Source organism: Pelmatolapia mariae, linkage group LG3_W (genome assembly GCF_036321145.2).
Source record: "Pelmatolapia mariae isolate MD_Pm_ZW linkage group LG3_W, Pm_UMD_F_2, whole genome shotgun sequence".
In the NCBI taxonomy this organism is placed as follows: Eukaryota; Metazoa; Chordata; class Actinopteri; order Cichliformes; family Cichlidae; genus Pelmatolapia; species Pelmatolapia mariae.
Window position 1 is genome coordinate 49,378,984 of NC_086229.1, and position 23,361 is coordinate 49,402,344.

The 23,361-nt window shown below is 38.8% G+C and overlaps 1 protein-coding gene and 1 long non-coding RNA gene across 2 annotated transcripts in view; one reads left to right on the plus strand and one right to left on the minus strand.

Annotated features, from left to right (window-relative positions):
- Positions 1-23,361, plus strand: part of LOC134624555 (histone H2B 1/2-like) — a 167,224-nt gene that overhangs the window by 46,092 nt on the left and 97,771 nt on the right. The gene's annotated exons all lie outside the window — the stretch shown is intronic.
- On the minus strand, positions 17,364-20,027 carry LOC134624566 (uncharacterized). Its single transcript, XR_010093582.1, has 3 exons — positions 19,986-20,027; positions 18,321-18,476; positions 17,364-17,455 (listed from the first exon to the last, which is right to left on the minus strand). It is a non-coding gene; the product is annotated as an uncharacterized LOC134624566 (long non-coding RNA).

Genomic DNA, 23,361 nt, shown 5'->3' on the forward strand with positions numbered 1-23,361 from the left:
GATTTCAACATTTCAATATGAATGAAGGCTGAAAACTGATTAGATTAATGTCCGATGATCTTTTCTGTGCTTTTTCAAGTTTGTAACACCGAACATACTAAAGGATGATTTATGGTTCACAGGAACAGTTTAATTAGACACACGTTTAGCATTTCTTTATATTTTTGTTTCCATCACTGACATGTTCAATATGATTACTATCAAAGGAGAAAATAAACCCTGTGTAGTTAAAAAAAAAAAACAAAAAAAAAAAACAACAACTTTAATTTAATCAAACTGAAATGTTGCTGAACTCTGACGGACGTGTCTTTTAATCTTGTCAACATAATTCGTAATCATCTAAATCTGCCATTTATCATCTTGTAAAATGTTCCCTCTGCTTCTGTTGCACATCTCCGCTGACACTCTCTTCTTCACCTCTCCTGTGCAACTGGTCCAAAACCCTGCATGCCTCCTTAAACTGGTGTGTTTAAATCTCTTTACCTCTGTTGTGAACTTTACACAAAGTTTGTGGTAACAAAATGAAACTGATGAAGATCTCCTTTGAAAAACACACACACTCACGAGACTAAAACCAGACTTCTCAAAGTAAAAGCAGAGCCCTCACAGTTGGTAGTACAAAACACAGTGACAACGTGCGTATTAGATACCCTCACTCCCAAAGCATAAGTGTATATATATAAAAAATGAATCTCCAAGAATATCATCCTAAAAAAATGGCACTGAGGGGGTGTTACAGTGAAAAAAAAAAGCAGCTAAATTTTCATCAGAAAATGCTGAATTTGAGTAAAAACAATGCTCTGCAGTTTGATGCTGTTGTTACAGACAATGCGGATGTTTAAAGCATTTGGACGGGCATTTGAAATGCTGTAAGTCTCCTTATCAGCTGGAAATATTAAAACCATAAAATGACTTTTGAAAGTGGATAAAAACTATTGAACAACAGCAATGTTGAGCCTGTTCCAAAATTTGAATGCACATGTGTTGAAGGTGCAGGGTCTTGTTGAATTATTAAACATATTTTTCTTCAATCTTTCGAGCCAAAACAACTTTTAATTTTCTTCTGCTTGAGTATCGGCCTAGGGTAGCTCTACTTATCATTGCTGAGTCAGTTGTCTGTTTGTGCTACCTTTTTCAAGGAACAGTTGATTATTGGTGAGGGTGACTTTATGTGTTTGGTTACTTACTTAAGTGGAAGTACTGTGGAAAGTTTAACCTTACATGCATAGATCTGACAGTACAGCTTCTGAGGTAACTGTTTACAAAATGTTGTATCCTAACCAAAAGTTCTTTGCCATGTTACATTGAGAAACATTATCCTTAACATATTTCACCCGCATAAAGTACTATGGCCGTCACACTGTCATTTAGAATTGTTTAAATAACTCGTGTCTTAAGTCCTTCCATCAGACAGAAAATAAAAAAGCTGCATGATTCACTTTTACATCACAAAATGTTAGAAATATAAGCCGTTCATAACAACCTGAAAGGTTGGGAGTTGAAAATGCAAACCAATGGACGCAGAAGTAGAAGACTATAATGTCACAGAGCACACGGTGTCTATTATTGTGTAGACATGTATAAATAAGAGCTTAATAAAGACGCTTCATTTCTTAAGAAATATGCATGTGGAGTGATCTTTATCAAAAGTAGAAGTCACATCTGTGGCTATACCATTGTACACCACAACTTTAAAAATCTATAGTGTGTGAGGCTGTGCAAATAAAGGGGGGCTTGTCCTTCATGAACCTGCTGTTGTGTTGCTTTTTGAGTGTTTGAACCCAGTGTGTGACAAACCATCTGTTGGGGGTTGTGGATTTGACACCTCAGCATTGTGAAAGTGGGGAAACACGCTTCTGGCTGAGCATAAGATTTCTGCTTACAACGTAGAATCTCAGTTCTAAATGAAATTCAAAATGTTTTTTGTAAGTGTGGCTAATGTATACTTTGACTTTTAAAAGCATACACACACACAAGAACAACAACACAGAGAAAAAGAAGACGGGGTAGTTTACTACGCATCATAAAAACACAATCATTCATCTTCCAACTGTATCTTTCTGTTCTGACTTCAGAGTCCTTGTTTGTTTACTGCTCTGTACTTTGGGAGTCATACTGTTGTGATACTGGGAGAAAAGGGTAAGGTGTGATAGACTAAACCATTACACACAAAACTTCAAAAACCTAGAGAGTGTGTGAGACTGCTAACTGTGTTGTCCAGCGATAAACTTATCTACAATGTGTTAGGAAAGAGTGACTTGTACTGCTGTCCCATTAAGCAACGGTTTAACAAATTTCACTGCAAACTATAAAAGGAATCTGGGTTTAAATAGAACATAGTAGTGTTGGATTAAGTGTAGGAAACACTAGCATAAGGTGTCTATGAAACAAATCTCCTTCAACATTCACAATGACCAAAGTGAGGACTACAGACATTTCTCCCAGTCAACTGATTGTGTTTAGGGAAAAAGCAGCTAAATACACTGAGACTGCTCCACATTGTTAGTGAGCTGTGGGTTTCGTCAAACTTGGAGTGAACAAAAGCAGAAAAACAGTAAAAAGATTCGGACATTGAAATTCTGGTTTATTTCATGAATACAATGAAACATTTTAGTCCACAGAGCAGAGTAGCATACATGATAAATGGATACACATAACACAGACAGTGAGGAGTAAAACTCATTGTCATACCAGACGTTATATTCTGTAAACTTAAAATAAACCCCAGAAATTAGAGTTTAGTGTTTTAAGTCTTCTATTAAAAAAACATCAGTCAACACTTCTTTCTCCCGGCAGCATTGCTGAAGTGACACTTTAACGACGCTTAAATTCACAGTCGTTATGATGATAAAACATGTTCTCTGATTAACAAATGTCTGCACTGTCACTTGTCATGAAAATCTCCAGAGCCAGGGTTCAAGCTTCCTCTTCAATCACCACTGATCATTATTAGAGCCCACAAAAGATTTTTCACATTATCCCCATAAACATCATGCGTTTATAGAAATCATTGTGACAGAAAGATTTAGATTCTTGTTTCACAATGTGCATGAACTTAAAATCTTTAGAGTTTCATAGTTATAAAGTATAGAAAAGATTACATTTGTTCCAATGTATGAAATACACTTCTTGTAAAACAAAAAAAAAAAAGTTGATTCGAAATGCATTAAAAAAGCTCCTGCCATCACCTATATCCTGTACACACACACACACACACACGCAGCATTATACACACCCACTCACTCACTCACACACACACACACACAGGGAGAGAGAGAGAGAGAGAGAGATCATTAATACAAAAGATTGCAGCAGATTTTGGATTTTCACTCTTTAATATGAACATAAAATTCATTCCAATTTTTTGCCTTTGCTTCAATGAAGATGTGTCTTTAAATCTACGATACCTTTCCTGTTCAGAAAGTTTGCTGACATAGCAAAGAAGTGGTTAGGGAACTCAGTAAGTATGAACAACAATAGCTTAGGGACACTTTCTCAAATAAAGAGGATTTCATCATCTGCATTTCGTGGAAAAAAAAGTGCCACATTAAAAACAAATCAGCAGATCCACAAATTATAGATACAGACTCTTTTCAGCTATAGAGGTAATTAATGGCATGCATTAGAGTGCATTGGTGGACACTTGGGCATCTTTTATTTAACATGGTTATACCATTGTGAATTTTGCTATATAAATATGCTCAAGAGTCTAGAGTGTGACATCCAGCTAAAATCGAAAATATATATTTTTAAATCAGTAACTTTGCAAATTTAGAGGAAATGTTTTTGGACAACAAATGAGTCGCCTTTTAAACAGGGTTTGAATAATTAGCGCTGACAGACAGACATACATACATACCGTGTGAAAGGATGTCCTGGAGCAGAGAACACGCTGTATTGTTGCTTTTCTCTTATGCATAAGCAACGCCAGCATGTCAGAAACGCTCTGTGCGGGCAAAACCGGTTCCAATGCCCATCGAGGCATCAACTGGCCTTTCTGCCGGCTGGCTGGACCCTCAGCTTTCATACTGGGATCTGCAGCACAACTTCGCACTGGCCACTGGGGCAAAACTGATTCTAAACTTTGAAGTACTAGTTTGGTTCTTCACTGCTCGCAGAGAAGTAACAATTAAAGAAAGTGATCCAGCACGAAACACAAATCAAACAGCACAGTCGGAATTGTCCACAACCGCGCTCAGTTTCACAAATAAACAAAAAACTTGCACCAGCTAGACAAAGGAGGGAAAACTGACATTGTAATAAATTAATCACGCTAAAGTCGCCTCTACACTTTTTTGGAAAGAGCCTTTATACATAGCATATGCCAAGCAGACTTAGTGCGAGATAAATAATATGTAGCCTTAAAATTTTACATCTAGAGTTTTATCAGTTTTATCAACAGAGGATCTATGAAACGAGCAAAGCTGACAGGTCTGAAGAGTACGGTGCATGCTCTCATGTCACAAGTTTACCAACATTTTCCAGAAAGACAGAAAGACAACGCAGTTAAAACCTGTAAAAATACTAAATTACAAGTTTCACACTATGTTTCACCAAGTTAAAAAACAAATCCAGCAAAGCTGCTTCTACCGAAAGCATTTATCTTTCAGATCAGTGTCTCAAAAGCACCATTAAAAAAATGTGATCCTGCATTTACAAAAGTAAATCATTCACAGTGAAAACCAAAACGCACACAGCGTTTGATAAACGACATTAAAATAATGTATTGCACATCTATGTTTTAAAAATTGCATCAAAATTCAATGCGTATTTTCTCTAAAAATTTACGGTCGAATACACAAACTAACGTGCGGGTGTCAGGCTCAAGGATAGAGTTTGCTGGCTTTTATAAACCTTTATGCCTCTTCCCCCACCCCAAAGCACAGACCTCAAATTCGCCTTAACTATCCCCTCCCCAAAGTGCAGTTGTTAAAAAACACACAAAATCTACCATTTCGGTTAGAGTGTGTAAAACACTATTGCAAAAGTAACTCCTGTTTGTATATATTCACACTGAAAACTAAAACGCATCGGCTGATAAACACTAATTAAATAATGCGTTGCACATCTGTGTTTTAAAGAATGTCTGGGAAAGCCCTCGCCTATTTTTGTTTTAATTATTTTAAATTTTAACTGAAAATGAATGCGAACTAACGGCGCTGTTCTTAGGTGAAAGGTTTTTTTTGGGGGGATGCAGTTATTTAATGAAAGGGATAAAAGTTTGGTCTCTCTCCACATCCTTATTCACCATTTCTTGAGATAAACAGCGTCTTAAAGTCTGAAACAGCCAACTAACTAGCTACTAACTGTAGAAAATCTGCTTATAAAACACACTGACGTTTCAGCTTGATTTTCTGACAACAAAAGTCTTTCTATAGAATAAAAGACAAAGTCATTCCTGTTTGTGTAAATTTACCGTGAAAAGCCCGAAATGCCTACAGCGGTTGATGAACCTTTAATTAAAAAAACACCCTGCTAGGAGGAGACAGAGCATGCGCAGTGGGACCGCAGGAAGTGTCCCTTTTCGGAAGACTGAAAGCGCGTACATGAGAGTGCATGCGCGCGTGCTCGTACGTGCACAAGATGTCAGTTTTTAAGCTCGGCAAAGGGGGTGTGGGGGGCAATGCCTCCAGGCAAAACCCCCCTCCCCTGACCCCGACCCCCCCCCCCCCCCCCCCACACCCTCACCCCTCACCCCCCCCCCAAATAGGTATCATATATATTCTTCTTACGGCTCTACATCCTGGGGTTTGCTTTGCTTGCTTTATTATGTGTTGTCTTGCTGTTATGTGTATCTACTTTCTTGTTTTTCATATGATTCAGTGCATTAAACTGAGTTCCAAGAATTCTACTCTGTTCCTGAGGATCTTTTCACTAACAGAAGTCAAAAAGTTGTTGTTTTTCAGTCCTGTTTGATCAGGCCTGCTCCTCGACTGACTCCCCACAGGGATTTGCACCTTGACACTTCTTATTTATGCAGGACACAAATATGTGTGAGAGCAGGTGTGAAAACAGGAGCATTGTAAAGTTTGCTGATGACTGTTACTGTTAGTCAGCTCCAAGATAATAACAGCAGCCACTTGATTTTATTCATTTTAAATGATGTCAAGGTCTGGGCTATGTGACCCACTGTTTATGGTTTCGCACTGGTTGTTTTTGGTTTAAGTAATATTCTATGTTGTTGTTGTTGTTTTGTGGCCCTGCCAAGAGTGGATACTCTCTTGAAATGAAGATAAACACAGCAGTTGGAAATCTCCAGTTCATGCGATGTGTATGATGAAAATTATGGTGATGAAGATGATGACGATGGTGGCGATGATACAACAACATAACTAATAATAATAATAATATTATTATTATTATTATTATTATTATTAGTTATTATTATTACAAACCCGCTATCCGCTGTCTGGCTCGCCGTGGCAGAGTGAAGCGTATCTCCGGTCTGATCTATGAAGAGACCCGCGGAGTGCTGAAGGTGTTCTTGGAAAACGTCATCCGTGATGCCGTCACCTACACTGAGCACGCCAAGAGGAAGACTGTGACCGCCATGGATGTGGTGTACGCTCTGAAGAGGCAGGGCCGCACTCTGTACGGTTTCGGCGGTTAAGCTCATTCGTCCTAATCCATCAAACGGCTCTTTTAAGAGCCACACACCTCAATTTAAGAGCTTTGTTCTGGGATGGTGTTATTTTTCTCATTGCTTGGGTGAAAGTCCTGAAAATATTAGTGAACTACCTACCATTATTTCCGACTGCTGAAGTAGTGTGTTATAACTTCACATACTATTACCTACTGAGACTCCCAACATATTATGTTGACTCTTTGTTTTGCTATAGACTGTAAGATCCAGGTGTTTGTAATACGTGCTTTTCTTCAAAACATTACAATAACTGACAGGACCACAAACTGAACTTCAGAGGTTACAGACCTATTCAATAGCACTGTTTATTAATACTCACTGAACAGTCATAGACCAAACAAAAGAAAAACGAAAGATTTCACTGATTTATCAGTTTATTTGTAAATGTCTTCCTGCCACTAATCTGTTTGAAGCAGAAGTGCTTATTTAGTAGTTTTGTTTGTTTTTTTTTTGTTTTGTTTTGTTTGTTTTGGATAACCAACCCACCTTTGATCTAGTAGAGGGTGGACATGAGTGGATGAAGCTTTTGAAACCTCTTCCTGATGTGTGCATGAAATATCATTTTCACCAATCATATCAATATAACAATTTTGATGTGTGGTCTTCCTTTCTGAAAAGCTTACTCAGTCTTACAATCCCGACATAACCTTCATACAAGCAACATTATCAAAGATATGTTTTAGTACCCAGATTTCATGCACTTGAAATGCAACATGTCTGTTTAAACTGCAAAGTATCAAAGGCAACTGTAAATGCTCTGTGATGAAATGACCCACATCGCAAACAAGAAGTTTTGCCAGGTTGTCTACGTTTAGTTGACGTGCTTCCAGGTGAAAAAAATAAAATAAAATTTAAAAAAAGCTTCTTTGAAGGAGCAGATCAGAATTACAGAAAATACACCATACACAAAGTGTGTTTGCATGTAGCACACAGCTGTGGCTCGCTGTCGGTCTAAATGAATCTCAGACCTAAATGAGAGTTTGTAGTGATTTATAATTATAAGTCTGAACCTCTTTAATCTACTCAGCTGTCTTTTTTTTTTTTTTTTTTTTAGTTTTAATGCAAGTACTTTAAGGAACAAACAATGAGACAATGTTTATGTTCTTACTGCACAGATTTCCGTTTTTACGGAAATTTCCGTTTCCGATTTCCGTTTTAGGAAGTTTATAAAAAGAAAAGTCTGGGTAATAACTTTACAATTTAAGTCAGTCAGATTTTTATTCATGTAGTAAAACAGCTAAATGTGTTGCACACACTGATAGACTAACTAAGTAGCTGCCCGCATTGTTGGAAACCTTGAATTAGCCCAGCCTATCCCAGAATTCATGGTGCACTGCGGCCCAGCCAATTCCAGTTTCCAACAATGACCGCGGCTGCGTAGTTTTAATATTACTCTTTCTGGGTCACAAAATAAACTTTTAACATCTTTTCAGGCGAAAATGTAGGTGTGTAAACTTCAAATATCTGTTGGTTTATCAAGACATCACATATATGTGGTTCTAAATTTTGTTATAAGAAGCAGTTGGGAAAGTTTTCATGTAATTTGAAAGCTTTGGGTGTGTTATTAAATAATTTAAAAATTTCTGGAAATAATTACATTTTCATTTTTACTTACAATTTATTCTGAGCTTATTAATCATTTGTATTTTACTCTAAACTTGATTTTATGTTCTATCTTCTAGTCTATGTATTCTAAATTGAAGGAACTGACCTTCAGGCCTACTGTTCCCTCAGTGGGCTGGTTTCAGTCATTATGCAAATGCACTGTTTATAAGATTGGGGAAACCTGCAGTCAGCTGAGACTGAAGAAGTCACTTGGATGAGTGACGAAACGTTTCTCCCACTGAAAACGCTACGTCCAGATGAACAGAATCAACTTTTTGTGCTTTGTATCTTATTTTTATCAACAAAGTATATATTCACCATCACACTTCTTTGACGTTTTACTTCATGACTTCAAGGAAACGTGGTTGAGGTTAACTGCACCTGAAGTCTAGGGATTTTCTAGAGCGCTGCATTCAGGTGACTGATGAGAAACCACAGAGATGCTGTTGCTATTTAGATCACACACTCTGAGGACAGGAAACCAGGAAGCAAAGTCAGACTGCTTCCCAAAATCATCATAAAATAAAACAATAAGCTGATAAGCAGCCTGTGAATCTCTGAACTCATATATAAATGTTTAATGTTTAAGCTAAGTTTGACTGTTGTACTCTTAGAAATTAAGTGAAAAGTAAAAAGAAGTCTGGTGCTGAAAAAGAATCAGTAATGAATATGGTATTATATATATGGTATTATCCTGGTCAAAAATGACTCCAAGGTTCCTCACAGTGTTACTGGAGGCCAAGGTAATGCCATCCAGAGTAACATCTGGTTATATACCATATTTCTAAAATTTTCAAGGCTGAGTAAAATAGTTTTATCTGAATTTAGAAGCAGAAAGTTAGAGGCCATCCAGGTTTTATGTCTTTAAGACATTCCTGCAGATTGACTTATTGGTTTGTTTTGTCTGGCTTCATGGATAGATAGAGCCTGGTGTCATCTACATAGCAGTGAAAATTTATGCTATGCCTTCTGATGATACTGCCTAATAGTGATGTGTCGGTTGCAAACGAAATGGCTCTTAGAGCCGGATCTTTGACGTGAACGACGCGAGCCGGCTCCTTACTTGTTTTTTCTTTCTTTCTCTCACCCTCTCTCTCGCACTTTTTTTCCGCTTCACTCCGCACACGAGCCTTGTGCTTTGCGCTGGGAAGAGGGGGGAGGGGTGGTAGTTACACTCGCAGTAGCACGGGAGGGAGAGAGAGAGAGAAAGAGAGCCAGGGACAACAATGTCACATTAGAAAGGTATAGTAATCATCCACCAGTATTTTCAGTTGCACATGATAAAGGATTCAGAAAGTTTATTTATGCAGGCCCATATGACAGAGAATATACATCTTCTTTTTGTTTTCATATTTTAATTTATATTTAATTGTGTTGTGGTTTACAGTGTTTTTTGTTGTTTCACTTTAAATTTGTTTAAAAGGAAAAAGCTGAAAATTTAAATAGTTAAAAGCTGAACTGTGAATAGTTGGTTTTTGTAATATATGATTTATTTATTACATTTTATGTGGAGTGAATAAATAAAAGTATATTTACGGTGGCCCCTAGAGATAAAGCACGTACAAACTCCAAAACATGTAAAAACTCCAAAACACGTACAAAATCCGAAGCACGTACAAACCCCGAAGCACGTACAAACTCCAAAACACGTAAAAACTCCAAAGCACGTAAAAACTCCAAAACACGTACAAAACACAACAGAAGTGCTCCAGGATGCTAGGCGCAGTGTTGCGCTTTTGTTAACTAGTGGCTACACAAGCCAGCAAGTACCAACGACCAGATATGGTGTGTGGTAGTAACAGGTAAATGAACATTTTTTTAATTATTTGAATATATATGAGTGTTTGTGTATAAATACACAAACCATACACATATGCTTTCAATTGTGTAATTTAAGTGATCTAGGTAGCTCTGTTTTGGAAGTTCAGTTAACGCTAGAAATGTGTTTTGGAGTTTGTATGTGCTTTGGAATTTGTACGTGCTTTTTGGAGTTTGTACGTGCTTTGTCTCTAGGGGCCACCGTATATATTTATATATAAACATATATAAATAAAACCACTTTTTTTTACATTAGTAATTCCTTTTGTACATAATTTTATATTATTGTTAATAATAAATTAATTAAAGGAACAAAACAACCTGAAGAGCCGGTTGGGAGCCGAAAGAGCCAGAAATCCCATCACTACTGCCTAAGGGAAGCATGTAGAATGTAAACAGAATTGGTCCTAGCACTGAACCCTGTGGAACTCCATAATTAACCTTAGTGTGTGAAGAGGACTCTCCATTTACATGCACAAATTGGAGTCTGTTAGATAGATATGATACAAACCACTGCAGTGCAGTACCTGTAATACCTACAGCGTGCTCTAATTGCTCTAATAGAATAGTATGGTCAACAGTATCGAACACTGCACTGAGGTCTAGCAGGACAAGCACAAAGATGAGTCCACTGTCAGAGGCCATAAGAAGATAAATTGTAACCTTCACTAAAGCTGTTTCTGTGCTGTGATGAGCTCTGAAACCTGACTGAAACTCTTCAAATAAGCCATTACTCTGCAGATGATCTGTTAGCTGTTTGACAACTACTCTTTCAAGGATTTTTGAAATGAAAGGAAGGTTGGAGATTGGCCTATAATTAGCTAAGACAGCTGGGTCTAGAGATGGCTTTTTAAGTAACAGTTTAACTACAGCCAGCTTGAAGGCTTGTGGTATATAGCTGATTATTAGAGATAGGTTGATCATATTTAAGATTGAAGGATTTATTAATGGTAGGACAGTCTTTTAGCAGTTTTGTAGGAATGGGGTCTAAGAGACACATTGATGGTTTGGAGGAAGTAATTATTGAAGTTAACTCAGAAAGATCAATTGGAGAAAAAGACTCTAAATGAATATCAATGGTACTAAAAGTAGCTGTAGATAATATTACATCTGTGGGATGATTATGAGTAAGTTCATGAAGTCATTATTAGTTAACGTTAAAGGGATGGTTGGCTCAAGGTGCTCTGACTTTTTTTCAGCCTGGCTACAGTGCTGAAGAGAAACTCTAGGGTTGTTCTTATTTTCTTCAGTCAGTGATGAATAGTAAGATGTTCTAGCTTAATGGAGGGCTTTCTTATAAAGCAACAAACTATTTCTCAAGGCTAAAAGATGATCTTTTAAATTTGTGACACGCATGTTACAAGTTATCTGCTTTAGGCTAAGTGTTTGAGAATTATACCACGGAGACAAGTACTTCTGATTGAGGCTCTATTTTTCACCGGAGCTACAGTATCCAGAGTCGTACGTAGTGAGGAGGCAAAATTATTAACAAGATAATCGACCTCTGTTGGAGTAGTGTTCAGGTAGCTGCTCTGCTCTGTGTTGGTACAGGTCACTGACACTTTTCCCTCCTCATCTTCTCTGACTGTTTTTTCACTAGTTTTATGTTTGGCTAGGGTGTGTCACTACTGGTTCCATGAGGTGATACCTGGATCCTACAGAGGTTGCATAGGTAGTCCGACTCCTCCATGATGCGCCTTGAGGCGACTGTTGTTATGATTTGGCAATATATAAATAAAATTGAATTGAATTGAATTGAATGATGGCACATCAATATGTGCCATTGCCAGAAGGTTTGTTGTGTCTCCCAGCACAGTCTCAAGAGCATGCAGGAGATTCCAGGAGACAGCCAGATACTCTAGGATAGCTGGACAGGGTTGTGGAAGGTCCTTAACCTATCAGCAGGATGATTATCTGCCCGTTGTGCAAGGAGAAACAGGATGAGCACTGCCGGAGCTACAACATGACCTCCAGCAGGTCACTGGTGTGAATGTCTGACCAACCAATTAGAAACAGACTTCATGAGGGTGGCCTGAGGGGCCAGCATCCTGAGATTATGTAAAGTTAACTGGCATCAACACTTTAATCCTCATTAAAGTGCAGCCTGAAACTGTTTCGTTGGTTGCTGTGTGAGCAACAGATTGTCATAGTTGTTGTTGTCGCCAATTTTGCTGTGGATTATATTTTTTGGTCAGGTGGATGTTCATGCAGTAGTATCACATGGGGACCAGGGGGCACAGGTTTTAGATTGGTAACTTGGCCTATTTAAGGAAGGCATTAGGGGCACAGGTGCAGGGAATTAGAGCCACAAAGTTTTTCAAATGTGTTGTTGTTGGTTCTGATGGTCATGTCAGGTGTTTTTCTAATCCATTTTTGAATTGTAGTTTTGATCTGATTTTTAACTTTCAATCATGTACTCTGTTTTTGTAGGTGCTTTTAAGCTTCTTAGATAATAAATAAAGTGTTAAAAAATACTGGTCATGGCCTGCTTACTCAAGTTTTCTGCTGCTTCTCTTCACCTTTGCAATTTATTTTAATTGTTCAAAAAATTTTGCGCTGTGAAAGCAACACTCCACATCCAATAACTGGTACATGTCCCACAAATAAGTGTCCAACCTGCAGTATTTATTTGGAAAAACTCCATGTGCTGACAGGTGGGAAAGAATTAAAAGTTATTAGTGTTTAACCTGGTCTTCATGAGCGATATACAAACAGCAATCCCGGCCCACAGAATACAGATTTATTTCAACTATGCAGTCTGGAAATTTTTTACAACTGATACAGGTTTTATACTTTTTTTCTATATCGTTTCTTTGGATTGTGCAATCAGAACTTCATCATCATCATATGACCCTTCAACCTGAATGTTGGGAATAAACCAGGTAAAATTTATGGGAAACTGTAGGAACCATCTGAATCCTGACGATGAAGAATGTAGCGTGCATAGAAAATGTGCAAAATAACAAGACTTATCAGTAAAGTTTTTTGATTCCTGTGTTTTGTTTTTTGAAGAAACTTACACTCTAAATATGAGTGAAGAGAGATGGAAGAAGTCTGCACTTGGATTTTTTTGTGTGTTCATGTTATTTTAAACTCATAATCGATAAAAACAATCTGTTTTATGCATGGAATCCATTTTTGTGTTTCTCAGCTGATCAGAAACAGTTTTGCTGCAGTGGCTGCAAACATTTGACTTTTAGTCTGTGCAGAAAAAACAAAAATGCCAATAACAATAACAAAAGAAAAGTGAACAAAGTGAAAATGGGAACACTGGACTTTGTTGTGCTGGTTACCTGATCACTCAGAGCATTTAAACTTGAAACCACAAAGTTGGGTTTTAGTCAAATGAAGGACAGAGTCATGGACAACAATGATGCAGTGACTGTTTAAAGAGAATTAACAGTAACAGGCTGAAACAAGACGAAACAACAGGAGTAAGGAGTTTACTGTATTATTGTTTTCACGTCTGCTCTGTATTTGTGCACAACTTATTTGAAACTTTTATCTGTGTAAAGTATTTAAAAGCAGTGGGGCTGTCAGTCTTTTATTGTCTGTTATTGTCATTGTGTTACACTGCAGCTGTAAAACTGTCATATTGTGGAGGGTAGAAGGTTAGGAAACAAAGCAAGGCAATCAGACGAAGTCAGACTGTAGATTAGGGTAAAGCTTTAAACTTGAAGATTTAATCGATTTTTTTCAGCACCTTCATTACTAATGAAACTTATTCTGATGTGTTATTAGTGTAATTGTTTTTAATGAATGTGAGAGACTCAGATGTGTTTGTGTCTCTGCAGCAGTGAGGGATTGTCCTGAACCTGAGAGAAAACATGAGACATCAAACACAGAGAGACGAGGAAGGATCGGCCTCTACTGTGGACTGACAGCAGCTCTGCTGCTTCTCTGCTGCTTTCATTCATTTACTGTCTGAATTGAAAACAGGATTTCTACTCATCTAATAATGGATGTCAGGAAACTTCATCAGATCAATCAGTGGAAACAGTTTGATCAACAATGTAAATGAGACTGTTGGAGTTCACTTTAATAACATGATGGACAGAATAATGAGACATGATCCACAAAATCATGAACTTCATAGAAGTCTGTTCATTCAAAAGGAAACTTTATCAAACTGTCACTTTTCAGTTCAATTTACTCATGATAATCATGTCAAACTCAAAGACCTTGTTCGTCTGCACTGTAAAAAGAATAACCCTATTCAAATTAAAAAAAAATGATGTCCAATGGTCACATCCAAAATATTTGACTTCATAGAATCCAAATTGAGTCACTTGATATGACCTGATACTTTTATGTTGATATAAACAATATTACTAGACTTGACTGAAACTTTAAATTTTGCATTGATCCAAATTGATTTTTTTTACATAGAACCATATTTTAATTATTGAACCAAGCTAATATATTGAAATTTAACCAACCTAATGTATTCACATCGAACCAAATTAACATGAACTAATATGTTTGTGTTGAAGCCAGGTAACTGATTTACATATATTCAAACTATATTTTTTACATTTCATTTTATTTCAGTTCAAAAATGCTCTGCATTTCCTATAAAAAACAAGACAGTTGGCCAACCAATTATTTCAAAATTATTTATTGTTCCAAACCATTTTAACTATAATCAATAGAGAGGATTAGTAATATAAAGATTTAGTGCTACGGCAGAAATGATTAGAGAAATGTTTGTTTTATAAAACCTGCAACCTTTTGAAAACCAGTATAAAACCTGCAATCTTTTGAAAACCAGTATAAAACCTGCAATCTTTTTAGAACTGGTATAAAACCTGCAACCTGTCTAAAACTGGCATAAAACCATTATAAAAACTCTTTTTAAACCAATTTGCAAGTACTCAAAAATGTTTATATGTGCACTGTGCCTGTACAATGTAAAAAAAAATCTACACATGTATCAATGAAATCAACTTAAATCTCCCTTTCAAATGGGTGTTCTTATAATTTTTGAATGTAGAATACCACTGCAGGCCAACCAAGCAAAACAACCAAGCACACATGCACATGCATGTGCACATACACATGCACACATGCATGCAAACACACTACTGTGCAGTGTTAAGTTCACAATTAAGTTTGCGAATCTTAGAGGTCATCTTGTTAAAGTCAAGCTCCATCATAATCTTTTGAAGAGCCTCAAAGGTGAACCTGAATCCTCGTGGATATTCCATATTAAGAGCATAACAGAGTCCAAAGACCATTGCCACTCCAGCTGCCACAGAAGGCAACTCATTCAGGACTTCCACACCATCAATGATTATCCCGATGTCTCGAGGCTGATGTAGGAGGCTTGAGTTGTCCCTGAAGACGAAGAGTGCCATGGTGGTACTCTGCAGCTCTTCCTCAGCTTCATCTTTCTGGGATATCTTGAGGTAAAATATGGAACAAAATGTACAAGTGAATGAATGAATGAATGAATGAATGAATGAATGAATGAACTGCTTTATTGGCCATATGCAGGTTGCCCCACAGAGGAATAGAACCCCCCCCGACTTACACACACAACATAGACAACACATGGGAATACAAGTCGGAGATCGGCAGCATTACAGAAAAAACACTGAAAATATACACAACAATGGGGAAAATACAAGAGGAAAAAAAGAGACCTCTACTCATGCTGGGCACCTATGGGAGGACAGCATGAGAACAGGAAACAAAAAAAAAACTCCTCTGCACAGAAAGCACATAAATGTCCACAGTACAACATTGGAGCACGTGACAAGCCACAGGGTTGGGTAGGGGGTGAGGAGTAGTCCGAAGGAAAACACAGCAGTCGTCCTGCACAGCGCTACCATTCCAGCGCGGCGCGCGGACCCGCCGTCTTCCCCCACAGGAAAAAAAAAGCATCGAAGGCGTTTGGAAAGGGAGGGGGATGAGTGCGTGCTCATCAGTGTAAGTGTATGTGTATGCGTGTCCAGAGTTCAGCTGAGACAGTGTCCTTCGCCCTGCCAGGCTAAGTAAACAGTCTGCCAGCCAACCCAGGTGGCCTTGTATGGAATGGGGAGGAACAGTGTCAACATAGTCGTTATCAGGGATTGTTTTGTTCGGCTCCAGCCTTGAGCCCGCAGCTGGCGCCGGAGGGGGTAGCCGCATTAAGATGGCGATTTCTTTCCAACAACTCATGAAAATTTCGAGCTGTTGTAGCTTTAGCACCTCGACACTGGTCTCTCCATCTCCCGTTGGATAGCCGCCAGTTTCTCCATGATGTTGTTTACCTGCAATTCTGTGGTCTTGTCAATCCTTTGCTCACAAAGCAGATTCTGAGACCTCACGACCGCAGCCAACTGATCCGTGATGTTTTCCAGCTTCCGCCCATAGTTGTTGATTTGAGCTGATTCTTCCCTGATGTGACCCAGTATCCGCTCAGAGATGTTATTCTGAGTATTCACTGCAGCCGCAATAGCCTCCAAGCTCTTGACCATATCCCCGTCTGTGAGCCCTTTCTGAGAAGCCGCGCCTCGTCCCGTCAATTCAATCTCAGCGGGCAGCTTTGTGGGGGTTTTAGCAGCCGGTTCCACTGTCTTAATTCTCCGATAAGCCAGGGCCAAGCCAGCTCCGATCAGAAAGAACCCTGTTATCATGGTTCCGAATAGGTAGATATCTTCAGCGTCCTCGATCGACAGTCCCGCCAGGCACACGATCCTCCATTTCTGCCACCCGTCCATCGTGTATCCAGCAGGGAAAGTCCCTCCAGGGCACGCAGGCTCTCCCGAGCCCAAACTTCTCGTTGAGAAGAGGGTGTCAATAGCATTCAGAGACCAGTTGATCAAATCCATAGTTCTCTTTAGGTTTTAGACACAGACTATGAGAGAGTGTTCCAGGGAAGTACAGAAAACACGAGACTAGACAAGGACATAAGAAGCTAAGCAGGGAAGATAAGGGAGAGGAGAGGAGAAAGTGCGACCGCCTTCGCTGAGAGCCAAAAGAAAGACCTGAAGTCTGGCACACCTGATAAATCTTTGACCATAATAAACTACTATTTTGATAGTTGTTTGGTCACAGACTATTAGAACAATTATTTGACTAATCAGATTGTGAATTGCATAATCATTAAATTAAATCAATGGTGGAACATTTTCATAAATGTTCCACAAAGCCCAAGAAAAAAAAGAAAACAATACAGAACCCTAAGATATTAACTTGATGAGTTGATTAATCGTTGCTGTTCTACATTAATCACTGCATTTAATAGCAGAGTTGTCAAATTTACATCAAGAGACTGCATCTCATGTAGAGACAGAACAGATATGGACATACCATGTATTCTTTTATCAAGTCCTCAACACGTTCTCCAAGGTAGATAATGAGAGATTTAAGTATACACTCCCTCCTAATGTCAGCATCAGCATCCTGCAGGAACAGTTAAAATTGTTACTATGCAATATGGAGAGTATGCTGCGTGAAAGGAATTTTTTTTCACCTCTCTATCCTCATGAGGTGACTAATGCCCCTTTTCCACCGACAAATCGGCACGGTGCGCTTGAGAGCAGTTCAGTTTAGCGAGGATGAACTCGCTTGTTGCGGTGGAAACATAAAGCGGACGTAACTGGGAACAGGGGCGAACCCATCTGGCTATGAAAAGTCGCGCGCAAAAGTCTTTGTCCGCAACGTCACAGCCCGAAGAACAACAACAATCGCGATATATGTGTGTTTTTGTACTTTGCTCTGTCTGTGGTTCATTTTGATTGGTTTGATTTTTGGTTCTTGTGGAGGAAGTCGCCATGGTCCAAAGTCAATGGAGTATGGTTGCTGGGAGTTTTTTTTAAAGCCTTTTGTGGGAGCGCTTCTATATCACATCACGTGGGCACCACACACACCTGGGCCAATGAGGTGTAAAGGCGGTGGAAAAGCGTCCGCAGGGGGCTAAAGTGAACTGAGCCACACCGTGTTCTGTCGGTGGAAAAGCGGCATATGCTTTCTTGTCCCTAAATAAAAGTTTATACGTATATATGTATGTATGTGTATCTGGCGAGTGAGAGTGAAAATGTGTCTCCAAAATAAATTTTGTTGTAGTTGTGCTCCGTACTTGTATAATGACAATAAATCTCTTCATTCATTCAAGGACAAAGCCCACACTTCCTTTCAACATTTTAAAAGGTCACAGCCATAATCACTGATGTTACCAAAATAAAACTGTAACAGGATACAAATTCTCATTAGATACAGGGGTTAAAATGCTAACTGTCATCTTAATAGTTAATTATATACACCCTACCTGATCAAGAAACTCTAGGATTATGGCAGTTTTTGCTTTGGTTGTCCCTCCTTTCTTTCTGATTATTTTAAGTAGCTGTGGGGAGTGCTTGTCCAGCTGGGCCATGAATCTGGTTAGCAGGGGAACTGCAGTAACCCGCAGAAACTCTGCATTAATCTGTACATGAGTAGACAGTGTACAATACATTTTTTTAAAGACCAACTTCCAACAAGAAAAAGTCAAAACATATATTTCCCATTTCCAAACTATGATAAAAGGCATTAGTACAAAAAAGTTAAAGTTATACCTCTTCCATCTGAAAAAGACCTGGCCATCTTTCCAAGAGGTTCTTGATGTCAGGCTTCTTATCCACAACCTCTTTCCTCCTGAATTCGAAGGTCCTGGCCATCTTCTCTCGTACAGTTTTCTCATTGTTTCTCTTCTTTAATTCAGTCAGGAGAGATATTCGCTCTAGTTCTAGGCTTTCTGGATTCTCACTGCTGGTCTGAGGATAGTAATTGGCCTCACCTCTTCTTGCCTTTTTGTTGTTCTTGGCTGGCTTGGGAACAGGATCTTCTCGTGACTTTGATTTGAGGGTATTTACTAAGAGCTCAGATGCAAGTCCATGTGACTTAAGCTGAGTGCGGTAATTGCTCATCTTAGTCTTTAGTCTGAGTTTCCATCCGTAGCTCTCATTGAAGGAGTCTGGTTGCCTCAAGCAGGGATGTTTCCTTGTCAGAGCCTCCGCAACGTCACTCAGGTCTGCATCACTGGGGTACGCCTTGTAGGAGAAAATCTTCTCTGCCAGTCTTTCCAGAATGTCGGACAACATTTTTGATGTAGGTGTGAGCCTGGTTTGGTCCTTTGTGTATTCCGCATTCCCTTTGTCAAGTTGACCTTCTGTTTCAAAAGAGAATTGTGGGATGTTGAACTCCTTTGGCCAGGGCTCAGTGCGGAGTTTCTCAGAGGAGCTGCTGCTTAGTATGACTGTGTCATCAGTGTGTGTTGAGATGGAGCTTGTATCTAGGTCACTTTCTACAAATTCTAAAATTAATGTTTCAGTAGCAGACGGTATGACCTTGATGGTGGTAAGATCCTTGATCATGGAGGTTGAGTTCAAGTTCACAAATGTTCCACCAAAGTCTACATCTTTATATTGCAGCCTGATACCTCCAGCAACTTTGCATGACTCTTTAACTTGTTCAATGAGCTCTTCAACTGTGTCTGGCACCCTTGATAGATCCATCCTCTCAGAGCTATTGTCACTCAACAAAATGAGGAGTCGTATGGGATTTGCCATATTTGTGAATCAAGTTGCCTCTCAGCGCTAGTGTACACAAAACTTACAACATAAAATAACACAAAGGAAAGAGACACAACACAGTATCAGCTCCCACTGCAGGTTTTTGAACATATGTTATAAGGGTACTGTCACAGAAGACTGCAAATTTGGATTGCATGTTTAGTGTGTACAACCACACCTTATCCTATACAAAGGACATTTTCCAAAGCCAAAAGTGGTCCAGTTATGTCATGGACTTTTCTAGCCTGTATTGCACAGAAGATAAAGTGTGCTCTAAGTCCAACCTTGACTTTTTTGTGGACATGCTCTTCCATGGAGACCAGAGGAGGCAAGAGAAGACCAGGTTAGGAATAAATGTTACAAGTCACAACTGTCATTCTTACCTGTGCGTGTTGAAGGGTTGATGTAGACTGTGCACAAACTACTCATGTAGCGCAGGAATTTAATGTCAAAACACGTCCTGGATGTCTATAGAAAAGGAGCAAGGGAGGGAGGAGGCATTAGTTCCCATTTACAATCTCCTTGTGTTGGCATAAAGATGATCAGGTTAAAATTGTAAGTGCTATGTCAATGCAGACCTTAAACTTGAATATATCTCTTTAAGGTAATCAAACGCATTCCTCCTACAGTATAATCCACCAATGGATATGGATCTGTCCGTTCATCTGGCCCCAAAAGCAAAATGTCCTTGTTGGGGCTCACCTGAAGTTCAAAGGCCCTGAAATGCTCCCAATGCCACGCCCTCAGCTTGCAAACAATGAAAAACAGCTTGTCCTTCAGAACCAACATGTGGATGATTTCAGTGAATTTAGGGATCCCAGACAAAGATCCATATGCAAGGATCATTTCAGTTCTGTAGTTGAATCCATTGTAAGTGATATTCTTTGCCAGACACACATGGTCCACTGTTGGGTGTTTCAACCGTATTGCTTGTGCAATCTCCTCTTTCAACACATCAATAGAAAGAGTTGAAACATTTGATACTTCCAGGAGAGGTTTGTTAGGGTACATCAATATCTGCTGTGCCATGTGAAATTGGTGTCCTTCTGCCAAAGATAACAGCACATTCTTGAAAGATTTTGTGTATCGAACAACTCTTTTAAAAAAACTGTGCTTGGCTTCGAATCTCAAAGTCCACAGACAGCGTAATGGTCCAAACTGACGAATAAGCTGAGGATAATGCTCCAAGAAATGGTGCTTAGGCAGCAAGTTGTAGTCTGGGAAAACCTCTTTGAGTCGCACTCTGTGCTCAGAGATCTTGAAATTCAAATATGCAATTGACTCCTCTGTATGAACAGGTGAGACGATTATATCCACAATATCCTTTAGATCTGTCAATATTTTCCATGCAGGTTCATCAGCAGGCACCTTCTGGCCAACAAGGAGGGGGAAAAACCTTAACAGACTCCAATTTTCGTGTGAATTGCCACCTATTGTCTTTCGAGATACAAAGTTCAATGGCACTGGATGGGGACGATTTACTTTGTCAGTCCACTTAAAGGGGAAATTCAGTATACAGTCATTTAAATATGCATGTGTAAAATATTTCTTAGACGTGAAGATGGAAAGACATAGAGCTATCTCTGCAGGAACAATCCCTTCAAATGGACCAGATCTGGGGGGAAACCAGTAGTTACTTTGAAATGACTCAGTTTCTCAGCAAGGACACATCTCTTCTTTACACCACAGAAATTGTCCAGAGATTTTTCCTCTATGATTTTAAGATGATCAGAATGAATCTCTTCTGTTCTTGAAATAAAAATGCCACTATCTAATGCCTTGGTTTGAATTTCTGATCTTGAAGCTGTACAAAATCGGCACAGATGACCACTTGAAAATTTTTCAACAAATCCAGCGATGCCGTGGGCTCCAAGGTTATCAGCTATTATGCACTGTACTGTTCCCTTAACAAATTTCCCTAACTTTGGCAAAAACACACTGTGGTTTTCCAAGGAAATTAAATCACTAATGAGAGGCTCAAGCACTGCTTCATAGCCATACACCTTCAAATCATCACTTCTGACCAGCAGAGCCAAGTGTATCGATGACAGTGAAGATTGACAACCAAGGGACAGATTAGTTAAGGTCCAATAGAGGGCACAGATTTTATGTTTTCTTCGTGATGTCCCAATTGGATTACATATTTCAAAATCATCGATATAGAGATTTATTGAAATTGCACAGTCTTGAGACAGAAGTTTGTTGTTTTGGAAAAATTCACCATCAAAGGGACAACTATAAACTGCTTTATCACTCAGAGGAGACTCATATCTCTCTTTCAAATTGGCAGTCTTTAACAAAATAGTATCTGAACTTAGAAGCTGCTGCAATGTTTTCAGCACAGATACATATTGTAGTGATTTTTGTTTTCTTTTATCAAGAATATATTCCACTGCTGACACTACACCAAATTCTCTTTTATAATATGATTTGCGCTTCCAAGAAGTAGACAATGGACCTTGTTTCACTATTGTTTTTTGAATTGGGTTTGAAGAACAAAGTGCAGTGGCTAGCTCTTCAACCACAGATGCTTCCACATGACAGTTGTTATCTCCCAAAAACTGACTAATTGTGTTTTGACTAACTTGCACAGAGACAGTTCCTATAAGATGTAGCTCCTCAAGCAATTCATTCACAGCTGTACTGGAAACTAAGTATGTGTGTTCCAATTTAAGTAAAAGTGAAGCTAATTTCAGTTCAACTTCCTTTTCAAAATCTCTTGAGTCTGTGATGGTTGGCTCATCCAATTCAGAGTTCAACGAGTCTGTAGGATAGCAGCTGATAGATGATGTGACAAATATTCCACTTTTTAAGTCTTTAACAGTGCATGAATTATGTTTTCTCCATTTATGGGTCTTGAAACTGCCATATATATTGCTTTTGTATGAGCAACCATTAAACATACAAGAGACAAGTTCATTTTTTTTTAAATGTTGATTGATATGTTGAAAAAAATCATACTCTGTGGAAAGCTGATTGTGGTCACAAATGTAGCACTTGAATGAAGAGGCTTTTTGTGTGGACTCCTGAGAAAGATGGTTCCTAGCTAGATGTTTTTGTAGACCGTTCCATGTCCTGGATGAACAGGGGCAATTTTCATGGATGCATGGGTAAGGACGGTGCCTGCCATGAAACCGATGATCAAGTCGATAATGTTGTAGTAGCTCAGATTTTCCTGAAAATGACAGGCTGCAGTCCTTGCATTTCCACATCCGATAACTGAGGAAACAAAGGGAATATATTAAATTCCCAAACAGGTAATGTTTGTATTGGTTCGATATATAGAATTCCAAAAATGAATTTGTCCATCTGCTGCAATGACAATTTATTTGACCACCCCTTCCATCAGTATGAGAATGAGAAAATAATGGAGGGCTTTTCCTTTTTGTGTTGAGAGTAATTCCCCCCCAAGATTACATCCCTAGTCAAACTCTGTTTGAAGAAATGCCTCAGAAGGGGGCGGTGCCTGATGGATCAGCATTCGTGTGGGTGGCAGGCTGAGCTGTGATTGACACGTCGCACTACTTAAACAGCAATTCACCCTCAAAACAGCTTTTTTCTGCTTATAAACTGTATTAGTGAGTCTTTACCTATGCAACCTTTCAGTTACTGGGCATTTCTTTTACAATTTCATGTAAACTTGTTAAATTTTTTTTACACTTTTTGGTCTAAAAATGTCTTAGTGCTGCCCTCTTAGGGTTGAAAGGTGGCTATTGCATTTGAATTTTGTGATTGGCTGAAAGCAGTTCATGCCTACAT